At 43.8% G+C, this 17256-nt stretch overlaps 1 protein-coding gene across 3 annotated transcripts in view; it reads left to right on the top strand.

The window, feature by feature from the left end:
* The window catches only part of LOC145961896 (uncharacterized), a 116660-nt gene that overhangs the window by 69631 nt on the left and 29773 nt on the right, over nt 1-17256 (top strand). The window contains exon 1 of one of the 3 annotated variants that reach the window (XM_083082452.1): nt 11824-12798. The exons of the other annotated variants lie outside the window; for them this stretch is intronic. The gene's annotated coding sequence lies outside the window, so the exon portion shown is untranslated. Of the gene's footprint in view, nt 1-11823; nt 12799-17256 lie in introns of those variants that run through there. 3 annotated transcript variants of the gene reach the window in all.

Genomic DNA, 17256 nt, shown 5'->3' on the forward strand with positions numbered 1-17256 from the left:
GAGAGCGAAGAGAGGGACGGTCGATCGGTAGGAATTAAAATATCGAGCGTCTCGAGAGCGGAGCGAGTGCAGCTCGAAAGCCGTAGCGAGGGCGGCGGGAGACGAGACGAAGAGAGAGGGGAGGAGGAAAGAGAAAGAGAGAGAGGGGGAGAAGGGGAGAGAAAGGGAGATAGTAGAGTCGAGTTGTAGGTCGTGTCGTACTCTCGCTCTCTTTCCCCGCTCTCTCGCCTTCTCTCTTCCTCTCGTTGCTCTTTGCCGTCCTTGTCGCTCTCGTCCCGTAGAATCGGCCGGAAAAGAGAGACAAACACACAGACGGAGAACCGCCTTTTGTTCTGGCTCGTCTACCGTTCTACTCTTCCCCGCACGCAGCGATCGTCACGTAGCCACCTCTCGTCTCTTTTACACGCATTTGCACGCGCGAACGAATGTACGTCGGTGGATGCACGCGCGCGCGCGCGCGCGGGTATGTGTGTGTGTGTGCACCGGCAATCTGTGTGGACACCCGGTTTCGCTGGGGCGAGGAGAGGAGAGGCGGTCCCGATCGATTTTCATCGAGTCTCAAAATTCTCTATGCACATTCCCGGCGAGGAGCTAACGTCTCGTACACACTTTCGTCTCTCTCTCTTTGTCTGGCTCTTAATTCTCTCTTTCTCTCTCTCTCTCTCTCTCTCTCTCTCCCTCCCTCTCTCTTTCTCGTAATGTCTCTAGTAAATGCAGATTGAATTTATTCATTTGCTCGTAAAAGGGTTTGCGACAACTATGATCGATCAGCGGGTTGCGGTAGGGCCAACAAACCCGCTTTTGCCGGCTTTTCGAATAATTATGCCGATCCTCGAAATGTTCTCTCTCTCTCCCTCTCTCTCAAAAACAATAAGCTTTTCCACTCGTAAATCTTTGGGTGAAATAATTCCATTCAAAATCTCACTTTCTCCACATGTTGTACATATAAATAATTAATCATAAATTATGTGTATTCCATAAAAAGACTTTCATTTATGTTAAATAATTTCAAACCAAGATTACTTTCGTAAAAATAATATTTGTTTTACGATGCTACTTTCTAGATTCTTTTCCCGAATCGATCGTCGGTTAGCGAGCACTTTGAAACACGTGCTGTTAGTTTCTATCGCTTTTAAAGTCTCGAAGAGAAGGAGACTCGCCTTGTCAGTATCAGCCAGGCAATGCACTTGTACGAGTAACGTATGCTCATTGCTCTCTCCTTGACGTTTAATTCTGGCTCATCGACCGATCGCGTCCATTCAACGAAACGAAACTTCCGATGACATACATATATATACACATATATATATGTGTGTGTGTGTGTACATATGCATATGAGAATGAAAGAGCAACAGAGGAAATGAGAAAGAAGGAGGGAAAGATTTTGAGCGAGCGAGAGACAACGTGCGTCAGACTTGAATTCAAGGAACAAGTTTGCGCTGTAGCTTCACCGAACAATTTGCAGCACTATTTTGTTATTCGTGGTGGTATTCGCTGATAGCGAATCCACATTTTATCGCGCAGAATTCGCGCGAGTAAACACGTTGGATTTTCTAACGCGAGACGTGACGCTCTCTCACATATTTTCCTCCGCGCAAAACAAAGATGTTATTGAATCATTATTAATCCGCGCATATTAAACAAAACATGTTTGCACTTCGAATTGAACGAAAAGCCAAATGTCTTGATAGATTATAAACCGAGCGCGATTGTGAGAATGTAGGAGAATTTTATTCTTTATTTTGTTTCATGGATCTTACTAAACTTTTATTTGATTTAAAAGGCTGGGAATGTGAATTTACATCCACAAGAAGTATTAAATATATACATTCTAGAGTCTCTCTTTGCAATCTGTAGTACATCCGTAAATACATCCTTAAACGATATCCAGTGGCACTTTACACGATACGCAGGGTACGGTTTGTGGAAGATCACTCTCTCCGCTATCGAATATATTTACATTTTGCGGTAAACCCGCGCCTCCCCTGTGACATTATTCTTAGCAAACACCCTCCGATAACGCTATGGCATGTTGTCCGCGAAGAAAACGATTCCCACAACTAAAACCCAGAATGCATAGGCAGAATCCTATCGCGAAACGATACTCCGCTCTTGCCCTCGAGAAGAATATTCCATTCTCGATCCTCTTGGACGTTAGTCGACCATCCTTTCTGTGTGTATATCTATCTTTATGGTGGTAAAAGGTATGCGTTGGGTGTATGCATCAAACGAGAAAGAGAAAGAGAGAGAAAAAGACGAAGATGGGAGTGGAATATATCTCGAGAGGAGGAGGAGGGAGAGAGGGCGACCGGAGAATATACGGGGGCAGAGAAAAACGCGTGAGTTTAGCTTGCGGTGCGACCCTCGGTTCGAGGCGCTTTACACACCGGGTATCTCGTAATTGAGCAGACATGAGCCACCGAACGAACGAACGAACGAACGAACGAACCAGCCGTAAGAGAGGGAGCGAGAGAGAGAAACAGTCCGTTCCACTCGGAGAATCATCCCTATTTCTGGCGTATTGCGGGGTCGGTCTCTTACGCAGCATCCGGGGACAGATTCCGTCCGGCCTGTTTACTTAACGCCACCGAACGCGCGAGTGTCCCGCATCGCTCGACACGCGTGCGATATGTAATTAATCGCGCCGCCAATTTGTTTCTTTCTTTTTATTTCTATGAGTCAGTGTCTTAAACTTGCAAAGATACCGTGACAAATGCTCAATTTTGTCACATTGGATCGATACGTGGAGAAATATGTTTTAATTAAGTCTGTTATCTCGGTAGCGCGAGAAAAATGTGACACATTTATATATTTATATTTTTATATTCCCTAAAGAATAAAATATAGATATAAAAATGTAGAATACAAACGCAGGATTTAAAGTAATTGTATAAAATTCTGCAAAATGTAGTTTTCAATATGTATATATATTTTTTTTGAAAGAAATTATTTAATTCAAAATTATACATTGTTACATTTATTTGATTTTAAAATAATTAAACAAGTTTTTCTTTCGGTTCATTACTTGCATGTAATATGATGTCGATATTAAAGTAAAGAAAAAACATGTTACAAATATCACGCGTAGACTAAACTAAATTTCCTGTAATTTTATTCGTATTACTTTGTGAAACAGAATTAAAGATTCGATCGCTCGATGTAAATATCTAAGATACTTACCACCTACAGGAGCGATCGCAACGCTCGTCGCAAATGATAGATAGATAGATGTAAAGTATGAATTTTAGATTGCGCCTTCTCTAAGAGATTTATAGTCGCAGATGACGTCGCGCTGCTCGCGGGTAGCTTATCGATAATAATTTATGGAGTCTTGCAACTTGTATTGATCAGGCGTTTACTTCCACAATTCCTTTCAACCTTTCGTAAGGGGACAAGAATCGTGCTTTTATTACTTATCCAAGTTGACGTCTAAATCTACACTTTTAAGTCGACCGATTGCTCAATTTAATATACAAATATACAAATTAAAAGTATCAAATTACAAGTGTCAAAAAAACGAATAAAATCGATAATACAAAATTATTATTTACTCCACATTTAAAAAGGAGAATGTGAGAGAAATATTAAAAATTTTAAAATATATTAAAAATTAAAGATTAATTTTAGTGTGATAAATGTGACAGAAATTCTTAGAAGGGAGATTGATAAAAATGTATTCTAAAAAATGTTTCCATTATTGTGACCGCAACTATTGTAAACCACACGACTCGCGATCATTGACAGAAACTCGTACTGCGACGTTAGAAACCTAATCGCGTTTCTCAATTCTTTTGAGAGATATTTATTCCTCGGTCAATTATATCGATTATATTATCGGTATAATTGACACGTATATCTAATAATAAATAATTTTCTAGCGCGACGTACAAATCGAGAAATTTTTAATAGCTCTCGCGCTCGGTCGAGGAAGAGGCTCGGGAAACGTCAATCTCGGATGGTTACTGCGCGATCCTCGGAACACACTTTGACGAGAAATTCTCCTCAAAAAGCCTCTCGCGGAGTCGCTTACGCTTTACAGTCTCTCACGGCGACTGCGATTTTCTTCTAAGAATAAACGGTGCGCGCGCGCGCGCGCGTGCACAACTCCGAAGCCCGTGCTTTGACTACATCTCCGTGGGATCCGGCGGGATTGCCGAAGGGTTAAAAGGGTTAAGCAGTCGAGACTCTGTGTGCGAGTTAGCAAGGGTCGTACGCGGTCGGTCTTGTCTGGGGCGAATTCGCGGAGTGGGACGACCAAGTTGACCGAGCTATCCAATGTCGAAATATATGATTGGCGCAAATAATTTTGTTTTCCTGTACCCGCTTACAATGTCGCTATAATGCATGATATAAAATTGTAGGATTTGAAAATAAAAATAAATCTTGAAAATAATTGAAAATAATTTCCAGCGGAAATTTACGCGGAAATGCAGACTTGTATCGGAGATGGTTACGTTATTGATATTTTAGAACCGACATAATTGGAGTATCAATCGGATCGTTTTACCGGTGCTCTTTTTACGTTTCGCGGGAAACATCGAGATTTAATATCTCGCGAAGGATGGTTATACACCGTGGCTGGCTGTTACACGACGCGCGCGGGAGAGAAAGGAAGTTTACCGTAGAAAACAACTTGAAAGTTGCGCGACTATGGCACGCAGCCTTCGCTTGGTAACGAAGTGTATCCTGCTATTTCGCGTTACCGAAGAGGTCCTTTTCAAAAGCGTTCCGAGATGAGTTCGATCTCTCAGCGAGTTTTCGTGACGTCGCAAGAGAGTGTGTAACGTTATATAGGCTTGTTGCTTTTCACAAGCTATCCGTTCTGTGTATCTCTATCTCTTTCTCTCTCTCTCTCTCTCTCTCTCTCTCTCTCTCTTTGTCATCCAGGCAGGCAGGAACATCTCGCTTCGGGTCGATAACTCACGTGACTCTGTGTGTTACAGCACGGGAGTCGAGGTAAAGTTCCGATATCTCTCTCCGTCGATTTTCGTAAATCCAGATTTACGAGTTCTCGTCTTTCCTCGGGGAAAACGTCGACTGATATCTCATCAATTAGATATCGCGAGAGCGACTTGATACGCGAGAGTTGGCAGTTCGTAATAATTGATACGATTAGGAGAAAGTAGGGTAAGAGTCTATGACCCTCCCGTAGCAGGTGGAATACGCAAACAGGAGCGAGAATCTTTTGCTGTTGGACGGGCGTTTCAGCGAAAAAATATTTTTTCACACACACGTGCGTCAAATAGAGTAATTACAAAATAATAAATACAATATTTTTCTTCTATAGTGCACACATTTCTTTCCGTATGAATACAAATGTATGCATTTACGGGCAAGACATACAGACTCATCTCGGTGAAAATCCATTTTCGAATAATTCCAACATTTCTGCAATAAAGCCCTTTTCGAAATGCGTGCGATTCAATTATATTTTAATGACAATACGCGGTATTAATAAACGAAAGATACCATTATATTAATTTGTGCATCTCTGAAAACACAGTTTCGTTGGAGAAAAGATCGACATTGTTCACCTGCCATCGGTTTTCCGAGAAGAGCGTTTTTCGCGTCTCGTCAGTGTCATTCTCGAAAGCGTTCCTTTCGCTCGATTACGTCTCTTTGGCTCCGCGATGCAGCGGCCGGTGTTTTTAGAGTCGAGAAATTTTAATCTCGACTTTACGTGCTCTCTCTCTCTCTCTCTTGCGCGCGGGCGCGGCGATATCGCGGTTATTCAATTTTGTGCGGCAACGAGATACGCGACCGAAAAGAAAACGAGTACCGCTACGACACGAGAGTTCCGAGTCGTTTTCCCCTCTGCGCGGTTCGCTAGCTCCTTTCCCTCCTCTCCCCCCTTTCTATTCGACCCGCATCGCGCAGAAGGGGAAGACCTATCCTCGCGATAGGCGACCGCTGCTCTCGCGGCCGTCTCGCCTATAGCTTCCACTTCCTCGATCGTCCTTCGTGAGTACGCTGCAATTTTTCTCGGTTAGCGAGAAACGGCCAACTCGCGCCGGCCTCTCCGAGGCCGACGTGCAATTCGCGCTGCGAGAAAATCCCAACTACGCCTCGCGCGCTCCTTTTCCTCCGGTCCTCTCTCGCGCCGACTCTCTCGTCGGTTTACATAAATTGTTGTATAATCGATGTGGCAATATCGAATCCGTTTAAAAACGTTTCGAGCAAAAATGTATACGAGTAAGTAGCGCAAAGGATGCGTCGATTCGTCGACGCGTTGTCCCTCGAACTCTCGGATCTCTTCTAATCTCATCCCAGCGAATCCCTTTGCGCGAGGATTCCGCGCAAGATTCTGTTTCATGGAAATTTTCGCGCATGTTTCTCATTCGCCGAGACAAAACGCATCTACATAATTCGGCAGGCGAGTTTCTAGAAGCAGTTTGCGCAAAAGTTCGCAAACACGCTTACACATCTAAAAGTTATTTTAAATGCGCAACAAGATTCTAAAAATTGATATATTTATCGAATGTAAATGTAAAAGTAAAAATCATCGCTGATAAGGAGAGACACGATTATTATTTGTTTGTGTATGATTATCAATATATAGATGTATTATCGCTATCGTACATTAACTTTTTGTGTCTCCTGAAAAACGATAGGATTTCCGAGTTAGTTTTTTTTGGAAAAAGAATTTGAAAAATATTTATACAAGCTCACGCACAATTCCTTGAAAGATTCTTGTTTTTTTTTGAATACTTGTTCAAATAAGATAACGGATGTCTTGACCAAAGAGCATCAAGAGTCTTAAAATAGACGTTTGTCCCACAAGATTAGAAATATTTTCTACCTGCAGGGCTTGGAGAATAATAAGCTTGGTGTTGTTTTCGTTCTTCAGACTACGCGCGTTATAGCATTAAGCGTTTTAGAGACTTTGACGAGAAGAGAAGAGGAGGGGAGTCGTGTATTTTACAAAGGACGGACAAGGAAGAGAGCCGAACGTGCGGCACCGAGACCACTAGCCGAGGCTGAAAGGTGGGACGAGCTCGTCTAGAAAGGGAGAGAAGAGAGGAGGAATGATGCGCGGTGTGCAAGAGCGCAAAATGGAAACCCGCTCGGTACTCGTTTGCACGTAGCGGTATTCGCTCGTAGAACCGACTGCATGCGCAATGTCCGATGTTTTAAGTACGATTACGCGATGTTGGGAACCATCACGTTAGAGCGTCGACGTGGAATCATAATTCGATATTGATCCTGAATATTGGAAAGAATCGTCGAAAATGCTCTGGGTATATATAATCGAAAGGGAGAGAATTCCAAACGGAGAGAAATGCAAAACGTTTACGTGTACAATTTTTTTCATCATTTTATTCCCGGAATAACTTTTCGTAAATTATTTCTGGCTGTGCGCGGTAAAATATGTGTGTAAGATTTGTACAAAGTACGTACTCTATCGGCCAACCTACTCTTCGTTTCCTAGATAGGTTTCGCGAATATGTTTCGCTTAACTTTTGACTTGGGTCGAGTGTATTTCAGCATATATTCTCTCGCTCCCTTCCCCTTATTTCGCGGAGTAAATCGAGGAGATAAAAAAATTTCTGTATTCTCGAGACTCGCGCGCATACGTTGCAGTCTCGTATCAGCCAAAAGAGGAAACGGAAAAATACGAGCACGGAACATCTCTCTCTCTTTTCTTGTCGCCAAGTACTTGTAACCCTCTCGTACTTGCTCCCTCGAGTCTTGTCGAATCTCTCATTAAATTTTATTAGACCGAGGGACAAATTCGGATAATTATTCGAACGAATTCATTAGACGCGATTAACCTCGAACTGCTGTTGTGGATTGAAAAATACTTTAATACAAAAGACACACGATGGAGAATACTGCGCTACCTGTGTATATAAAATGTTTTTAAAGATCTCTCGTCGGCGATTTAAAATTAAAGAAAAAATAAATTTGAGATTGAGATAAAATAAATTGTAATCGTAACGTAGGAGCGTAAAAAATTTCGGGTCATTAAATTTTTAAGTTATATAAAGTCTCTTTTGGACTGCCATTACGGCAGGATTACAGCGAGAGGAGAGTCTGGCCGCTTCTCGTGTAATTTACATCGAGCAGGGGTTATCGGCCGACTTTCTTTTATTTCGCGCTGCTATATCCGGTGACCCAGGTGATCCGCACACAGTTATCCCTCATACCATCGACTGTGTGTAGCGGTGTTTTAATCCCTCCGTTCGAGAATACCATCTCATGTACACTTGATGGCAACTACGATTTGCAATTCGACAAATGAAATTAGATCGTTAAACGGCATTTCGTTTCCTTTCTCTCTTTTTCTCTTTTACTACTTGTAATACCAACTCTTTAGATGTAAATAGATGCGCGATAAAAGTAGGGCGACAAGTTGCAATCTTGTATATAATCTTTCCATGGCACATGAATCAGAATATTATCGCCATTAAATTGAAAATCGTAAAAAGCTATCGTTCAAAGCTAAAAACACGTTATTTAGTTTAATTTTCGAATCATTAATGCACTTTGAAAAGTCACAAGGATCGCAAATATCATTTTAAATGAACCTCATTTCAAAAATTGGTCACGAAGAAATCAATTTAATGTTGATTATTTAAAAAAATAACAACATGGTAACAGCGTGTTAAATTTTTCCGAAATAGAAAAATCGATTTCTCGAAATACCTTAATTGAAAAGTACAGCTGTAACTAGAGGACAGTGCGCGAAATAAATAATCCAATATAAAACGAATCGCTTTATATTACACGGTACGATCGAACTTCAAATAAACTGTACCGCGCTGCTAGCTATTTAATAATAAGCGTACCGAAATTAATTCGGGATGCTGGTAATTGTAATTCACACGGTGATCAATAACTCGGCGCGATAACTATTCGAAGGAGGACCGGATAATCGCGAGAAATCGTGATACGTGCACGCGACAAATATCATGTCCACAATCAAACGGAATATTTTATGCAAGATGCGAATACACGTACACACTGTTACACCCTAACGAGAACGCAAATTACTACAACGCGAAACAAGGTCAGTGGAAAGCTAAGCGCAATCGTTGCACCTGCTGAGAGTGACCTCGCGTTTATAAAGACAAAACGTGTATAGAAAATATATTTCTACGCGTAAATGAATTATAGCAATTATCATTATAAATGTATAGTTATTTATTTTTTTTATAATAGCGTTTAGGAAAGAAATAATTTCCTTGCGCGCGACAATTTTCGACGTTTGACATTCGCAGTCTCTTTTATCCGAAATCTCCGAGAGCGCAGCAGTCCAGCTTCTCTACCTAATGCTCCATGATCATGACGACATTAAGCACGCTCGCAAACACGTACGTGATGGCGCGGCGTGTAATTTACAACGTATCCCGTTGCGTTGCGCGAGCGCATTTTCAGCTTTAATCAAAAGAGCAGCGCGGTACGACGATAATGCGACAACGACGACAACGACGACAACGACGACAACGACGACAACGACGACATTTCCTGCGCACCGAAAAGTTCAACGGTGTTGGTTAACAAAGTGCACCCCCGCGCCATTTTTTACACCCACGTTTTCACGTACGCCCGCCACGTGGGTGTCATCGCCGACGCGGTGTCCTTTACGCAAACGCAATGCGTATCGCGTAACGTATTTTGCCGTCTTGCCCATTAAACGGAACGGCAAACCGCCCCCGCCCCACTACGTTTCAACCCGACTCTTTCATACCGTCCCCAGTCTGTCCGCCCGCACCATCCCTCGATACTCTTTTGTCCGACGACAACGTCATTTCCGGCCGGTCATTTCAGATTTACACATCGTCACTTCACAAGAGTGTTATTTATTTTATTTTCTATACGTATAAAAAATTCTTTTATTACAAAACATATTTATTAATATAATAATTATATAGCGCACTCTTGTTAATTTTTAGGGATGTAAATAATCGCCATTAGTGTTTGCTCGTATTATTTTCCCGCTATTATTCCTGTTAATGTCGCAAAATTTTATTTGAATAAAATCGGAGGAAATAAATTTTGCTCGCAATTAAATAAAAGAAAGTCGTCGAAACGCACATTTTTTGCGTACGAGCGACGGAGCAGATTTTTTTCACCGTACAAAACAGGAAGACTGTTGAAAAAATAAACGCCTGCTTGGCGTGCGTTTAAAGATACATTATCCGTTTTCCTAAATGTTTAGCAAAGTTATTAATATCATCGTCCGTTTAATGAAACAATGTTGAGAATAAATCAAGCCTTGTATTTACAATAACTTTCTCATTTATTACAAAGATGCACATATGTTTATTCTCCAAATTTCTTTGATGTAAAAAATTTAATGAGTTTACCTAACGTTGCGTCGCAAAGAAACAAACTGTCGGGCGAAAGTGGTAACGCTTATCAGTGAGTAATTTCGAGAGTCAGCTGGTGGAGGCGGTGCTCGCGAACGTGCCGTGTCAAAGATAAGCCCGTGCAATATGTAAGGTAGCTACTGAGGCATCGGCAGAGGTAATTTTCATGAAAATACGCGCGGAACCTCTTTGACCCTCCGAAACACGTGGAATACACTTTGAATGCACGCTCCGTTTCGGAGCAACAATCGAATACTGGAACACGGAATCGCTGGAGCGTCGACCACGCTAGATACCTCCTTCCTCCTCTCTCTCTCTCTCTCTTCTCTATTAATCTCTGGAACTCTCTCCGAAAGTCAATAAAACAGTCTTCGAGCGCGCCCTTTGAATTTTACACCCTATCCTTCTCGATCAGGTCCGATAAGCAAACCGTCGTCCCACGCTAAGCGATACGTCGTATACGATATCTGTAGGTACACACTTGAGACTTGCAATTATCGCAGCGATAAAATGTTTGGAATGAATACTCTGTCGAGAGACTTTCAATTTTACGAATCTCGGGGGGAGCGAAATCTAAAGAGAAGCGTGTGCATTGAGTTTTACTTGGTATAATAAGTTCCGTCTATAGGAAAATGTCAATAATCATGATTTTCACCGTATGTACTTTTTCTTATACCGAGCGGGTCGACGTTTGTACGTAGAAAAAAATTCCATTCCATAGACATTGACCGGCGAAACGTATGTAAATCCAACGATAAAATGAGATGATGTAATACACGTAGAATAGAATATACACAATTATAGATTTATTTATACTAATGCCTTTGTGCTTTCTGACAAATAAATGGAGAGTAATGACATCCGCGAAACGACAGAGCCAGGGTCAATTTCTCCTTCGACCATGACAATCTCGCGAAAAAATGTCGATCGTGCGGTGTGGCACGTCCATTTAGATCCACAGATTCGGAGGTCTGGCTAATGTTGCAATGAGGCGTCAATATGACGCGTGGCGTCTCGCTTCGTTTTAAAATAGAGAGGCTCTTTCAGTCGATCGCGGTCCTCGCGCGCTATGGAACGCGATCAATCTGACGGAGAAACGACTCGATGTTGCATCTTCCGTTTGCATCTCGACGCAAAGAGAGCGTAAAACTCTTGATACGAATTAATAAATCTATAAGCGCGCGTGCGAAATAAGAATTACATTTTCCCTCTCGGATCGCTCACTCGTCGCTCAGGGAAAAATCGCGTTGTATCTCTCTCGCGTACCGAAGGACGCGGCTTTAAGCGCCGTTGGGAGGAGAAGGAGGAGGGGGCGGAGGAGGCGGAGGAGGCGATGGGGAGACGTGTGTCCGTAGTCCGTACATACGCGCGCACCGACGGTAGTAGTAAAAGAGACCGAAGCGTATAGATGGCCCCGTACGCGCGCTCCTAGTCGGCGGCGAGGAGGGGTGCGGGGAGCAGCGGGGGGCGCGGGGTCGGGGATCGGGCGGGCGGAGGAGTCGGTGGCCGAGGGGTCGGAGCGGAGGGGAAAACGACTCGGAACTCGTGTCGTAGCGGTATGACGCTCGGTCGGGTATCTCCGCGTCGTGGCCCACACGCTCGGCCGGTGTCGGCTGTCGGCTCGCATACGCTCGGTACGCTCGGTCGTCGTCAGTCGTCCTCGGGCCTTGTTTGCGCGTGGACGTCAGGTGGAGCCGAGGGTAAGCGACGAGTCGCGTAGCGTTCGGTAGCGCGTGTGCGCATCTATATATCCAAGACGAGATATATAGTCTCTCTCCGCGCGCGAGTACATCGAGTTTTTCCGACGTACACGGACACACATATACATATATATATATATATATATAGATATCCATACGTATTGTATATGTGAATTCAAGTATAAAAGCGCGCGCGAGTGTTTTGTACGTACGCGCGGTTCACGTGTGGGAGCGCGGCTGATTAACGGTAGCGCGTCTGACGTTGTCGGTACACGGGGTGTGCATCGTATATATATATCCAGTGACACATATATAGAGAGAGGGATAATATATAAATATATACGTACGCATATACGAGTATATATAAATACATTGCCTACGTGAAGTGGACATTGCAAATTCTTTTGTGAACTCGTGCGCTATCCATACGAGTAGATACGAATTAATTCCGTCGACGCGAGAAGAGATAACGGAGGAGAAGCGTGGTCCATAGCCATACGGCGGATCGAGAGAGGAATCCCGCGAGGAGCGCGCAGGAAAGAAGAACAAAGAACGTCGAACGTGCCACTGCCTGGCGGTGGCGGAAGCGCGGGGGCCTACGTGCGCGAGGACCGTCTTTCTACCGTTTCCCCCCGTCTCTCCCTGTAGAGAGCTCGATAACTCTCTCTCTATCTTGGGGAGACCGCTGACAACGTTCGTTTACTCTCACCGCGCTGCGACTTGGTGCTGCGAGCGACGAACAAGGGCTACGGGAGAGAGCGGCGACTTGGTTTTCGTGTCTTGAGGTAAAGTGATTTTCAATGATGTCATAAAACAAGGGAGAGAGAGAGAGAGAGAAAGAGCGCGATGTCAAGTTGAGCAACCTCCGGCCGCACGTACGCCACCGAGCGTCCTTCCCTCCCCTTCTCCCTTCGGCGCTTTAACTCTCCGTTACTCCCCCTTCGCGTCGGAGCTGAACCTAGCTAATGATCAACCGCGAGATATTACAGTTTCGCGTATTACACACGACTTTATATCCACGAATAAAGAGGGATAATCGTTTCCTACAGCTCTCTTCTCTCTCATCCCATTATATAGAGTGGGAGTCGCGGCGCAAGTCGACCGTCCGATATATCGCGCGAGCGCAATTTGACGTGATTCGATGGCGCGATAACGATGAGAGACGCGATATCGTTAATTGTTTCGATATCGAAACCAATTTTCCTCAGAGACTCGTGCCTCGCCGTATCTAATCGCTAGAGCGAGCCGCGCTTGACGTTGCTCGAATCGCGACAGCCGAGCCGAAGCGAACCACCTGATCGCGAGTGACAGCGCGAGCCGCGCGCGAGATTGGGGGGGAGCGGAAGAGGGAGATTCCGCGCCGCGGTCTCCTTCGAGGACGCCCGCGCGCGCGGTTTTTCCGTCGACGAGATATCGCGATGATATCACGGGCCTCGGAGTTTGCTTCGGCCTCGCTCGAGAATTTCTCCCGGGAATCGAAACGGAATAATTTCGATGCTCTCGTGGACTCTCGCAAAGATCCGCCCCGTGACGTCTTATCTCATGGTTGAAATGGCGATCTAATTCGTTTCTTTGATCGTGTAAGGAATCGTATCTTTTTCCGAAATCACTCCGACGAATGCAAAACGCGCTGATGTCGCAACATGTTTTGCCCTGACTCATTTCTTTGATAATAAGCGTAACTCGATGTCACGAGTTAACATGGCGAGAAGGAGCTTAATTCGCATTATTCGCGCGGAATTTTCGTCGTTGCAACTGCAAATGTCTGCATCGCGATCTCGTCGCTAACGTATGTACGTTATTACGCGAATCGAGTCCCGGACTCGTACAATCGATATGTATCGCTCTCTCGACGGCGGTTTTGGATCGCCATCCGCAATCCGACAAGAACGGCCGCGCGTGTCTGTCGATGAACAACGTAATCCCGGAAATAACGTCTGCCAAAGTTTTCGGCGAGAGAGACAGAGCGATGTTGTCGCGCCCGACAAAGCTGCAAATGTATCGCTACGAATATCGATACGCGACAGAACGAAAAGATGGTCGTGCCTCGTCGAAAATTCCATCGCTCGCGATCGAAACGCGTGTAAAAATGTTTATTCGTTTCAACGGCAGTTAAAATTATGATTTATGAAGTGTTCGAGGGGGTTACATAAGTTACTTTGAAGATAATTTGAGAGCGCCTCGAGTGGAATTTTATGGCGCGGGACTTTCGAGCAAAACTTTTACGACACTTTGTATGTGCGAACACTTTTAGTATAGTTTTCATCGAAATTACGCTTTTATAGAAGGATTAGAAATAATCATTTAAATGGATTAAAAAAGAGGAGCGTTAGAATACTGGGAATTTGAGTAAATACCGGACCGGCAACAATGGATAATGGCTCGTAATGTTCTTTCCAATTTTGCGCGAGCTCGAAAAGCGCGGGCGTTCGTTAAAAACTTTGCGCTGTCGGAGCACAAGATGTTGAATGTTGTTGAAACGTTACCTAACCCGCCCTTTGCGCCGTCCGTCTTTCCTATAAAGAGAAAATCGATTCCTGCAAACTAACTTGTTTTAATTTCGCAATACAGACGAGACCGAGTTAGCTCGACGGCGACGAGTGATTTCGGTGGAATTTAACTCGCCGAGAGAGAGAGAGAGAGGGATTCGTGGCTCGTGGCAAAGAGAGGGAAAACTTGAGCCAGCTTCGCTTCGCGTCACCTTTGACCTGCCGAGCGCGAAACACCGGACAAGATATCGTCGCGATATTTAAACCCCACGGCGGCGAAACGCGCGGTTTTTGCGTGGTAACTCGAATAAGGCCGCAGCAGATCGGTCGGTTCTTTGACAGTCGCGAGAAACTCCAACCCGCGCAGGTATTTATTTTACATCGTACAGTGTATATACGCGGAAAAGCTATTCTCTCGCGCGTTGTTGAAGTGTGTCGGTTTACGATAAATCCGAAAACGCTCTGCAAACTCGACGCGACGTTCGTTCTTTTTGCTAGATTTCACAAATATTTGACGCGCGCGAATATGGGTTAGTTATCGTTATTCGTATGTCTGACGTGCGAAATATTCCTCTCTTTGCCGATTGTCGAGATAATTTCTAGACGATTTAAAAAATGCGGGGCAGTGTTTCTGAAACGAAACGGTTTTTAGTCGCCGTTTAATACATCATCGTCGATTTAAACTTCTTTACGGATGAAAAGACGTAAGCTCTCTTATTTCCAGCTTTACATTTCCATCTCCATCAACGTACGTTGGAAATCAATGTACTTGAAAAATGACGAGATTTGAAAATTATTAAAATTACAAGCTCGCGCTCGTGAATAAACATTTTTATAATATAAAAGTCAATCTCTCTCTTGATTTAACCAATTTCAATGCAAACAAGTTGCGAGGCAACCGTGTCGCTTTTTCTTTCGCCGACTCGATAAATATAAAAAGGTGCAGGATATATCATATAATATCGCTATCGGGCAGCCGGGCGTTCTTCAACTTCGCACGCACGCAATACGCCGCGTATCTAAATAGTCCGGCAGCCTTCGCGATTTATCACGTCCAATGGGGCTGTTTAGGGGAAAGAGGAATGGGAGGATGCCATTAAGTGGATTGCACAGCCCGCTATCGATTTTCGAGTTATCGCGTTTATGCCCACGGCCTGCGAGCCGCGCGATCTTTCGTAAATCCACATGCTCCTCTCTAACGTTTGTTCCCGACAAGTCGCCGATAATAAGGTCGATCGGGGTACGAATCGCGAGCCTAAGATTCTTGGGCGCGAGGCGCGCGGGAAATATTTTCGCGCGTTCCTTATAAATCTTGGAAAAGTCATCGGGCGAAATATCTTTCTGAAATATGTGTGTCGCGCCGAGTATTGATTGCGAGAATAGTCGTTGCCCCGGTATCTGTCGAGTGCTGCCAAGAATAACGAAGATAATTTATGGCCCTGTTAAAGTCGCATTTTCCCAGCACCATACAATGTATTAAGAGCGACGCCATAAGAAGGATGACTCTTAGAGTCATTTGGGGTTTAATAATGACTTGTAAAATTTCCGTTACTCCTTTGTCCGTTTTCCTTGAACGGGTCTACGAGATATTTAAAAGTTGGTTTTCCAAAAATTTCCGGTGGAGGGATTAACTTTCACTCTCATTGTTTCGAGAATCAACTGACGGTAGACGTTCATTATCGAGAAGGAGACTCTCAGATAACGAGACCTGTTGGAGCGTGTGATTTATGATTTTATCGCGAAACACGCGACGCCCGCGCACGCGTGTCGATCCGAGGATCACGGGGGAAGCACGGCCGCGAGTCAAGGTATCCGGTTATTATCGTGTTTGCTGCCCAAGTTAACCCCGCGCCACTCGATACACAAGGCGTGGAGTTTATTCTCACCTTGCGTGAAATACCGGGTAGCTGATCGTCGAGCATTACGAAAACATAAACACAGTCGGACATTTCTAATCCGGGAGTGGTCGAGTGACCCGAGGGCTCGTCGATTCGTAATTTCCTAGCGTTTTATCGGAGCGATGGTCTCACTCGTGCGCCGCTTTGTCCTCGATGACACAAATAGACTGAGAAAAGCATGCGCGAATCGTATTATAATATTTATAATCATAAATTCGTATTTTATAATATTCATAATCATTAATAATATTAATATAATATTATATAATTATTATATAAATTATTTTTTGAAATAATGCTGTAGATATCGTGAAGCATTTTAAAGAATTGTCAGTTTAAACTGAGATCTGGATTCTTTAACAAAGTTGTGGATATTTTCTCTTTATCTGTGGAATATGGACTTGTGTTTGAGAGTACCGCATTCTTCTCGGTGCTACGCGGCGTTATGTCCGCTTACATCAAGGACGAAACGAACGTAACCACGCTTTCATATCCTTTATGGCTCTACAGTTAATGGTACAGTTGATTGGCTAAGCCTCTTCCGAATGCTGCTTTTCGATGAGGAGAGAAAAATACTCGTGTAAAATTAATCTTTGAAACATATCCTTGGTAGATTTAAATTTAAAATTTTTGCACCTCGATAAATAATTTTCGATAGATAAATTTCATGCCAATTTTTAAGCGTAAAGAAATATCAAAGAATATAAAACGGAAATTTAAAGAACAAAATAACTGGGACGTAATGACATTCCGTGTATTACCGAGATATCCCGATGCAACGGATACGTATTCGCATTACATTAGTGCGTCTTCCGTGCATTCAATTTGCGTTGTTATATGTCTATCAATTACGCGG

Source organism: Camponotus vicinus, unplaced genomic scaffold, assembly GCF_025532165.1.
Source record: "Camponotus vicinus isolate PSW18456_S1 unplaced genomic scaffold, iyCamVici1.0 SCAF_11, whole genome shotgun sequence".
Classification (NCBI taxonomy): Eukaryota; Metazoa; Arthropoda; class Insecta; order Hymenoptera; family Formicidae; genus Camponotus; species Camponotus vicinus.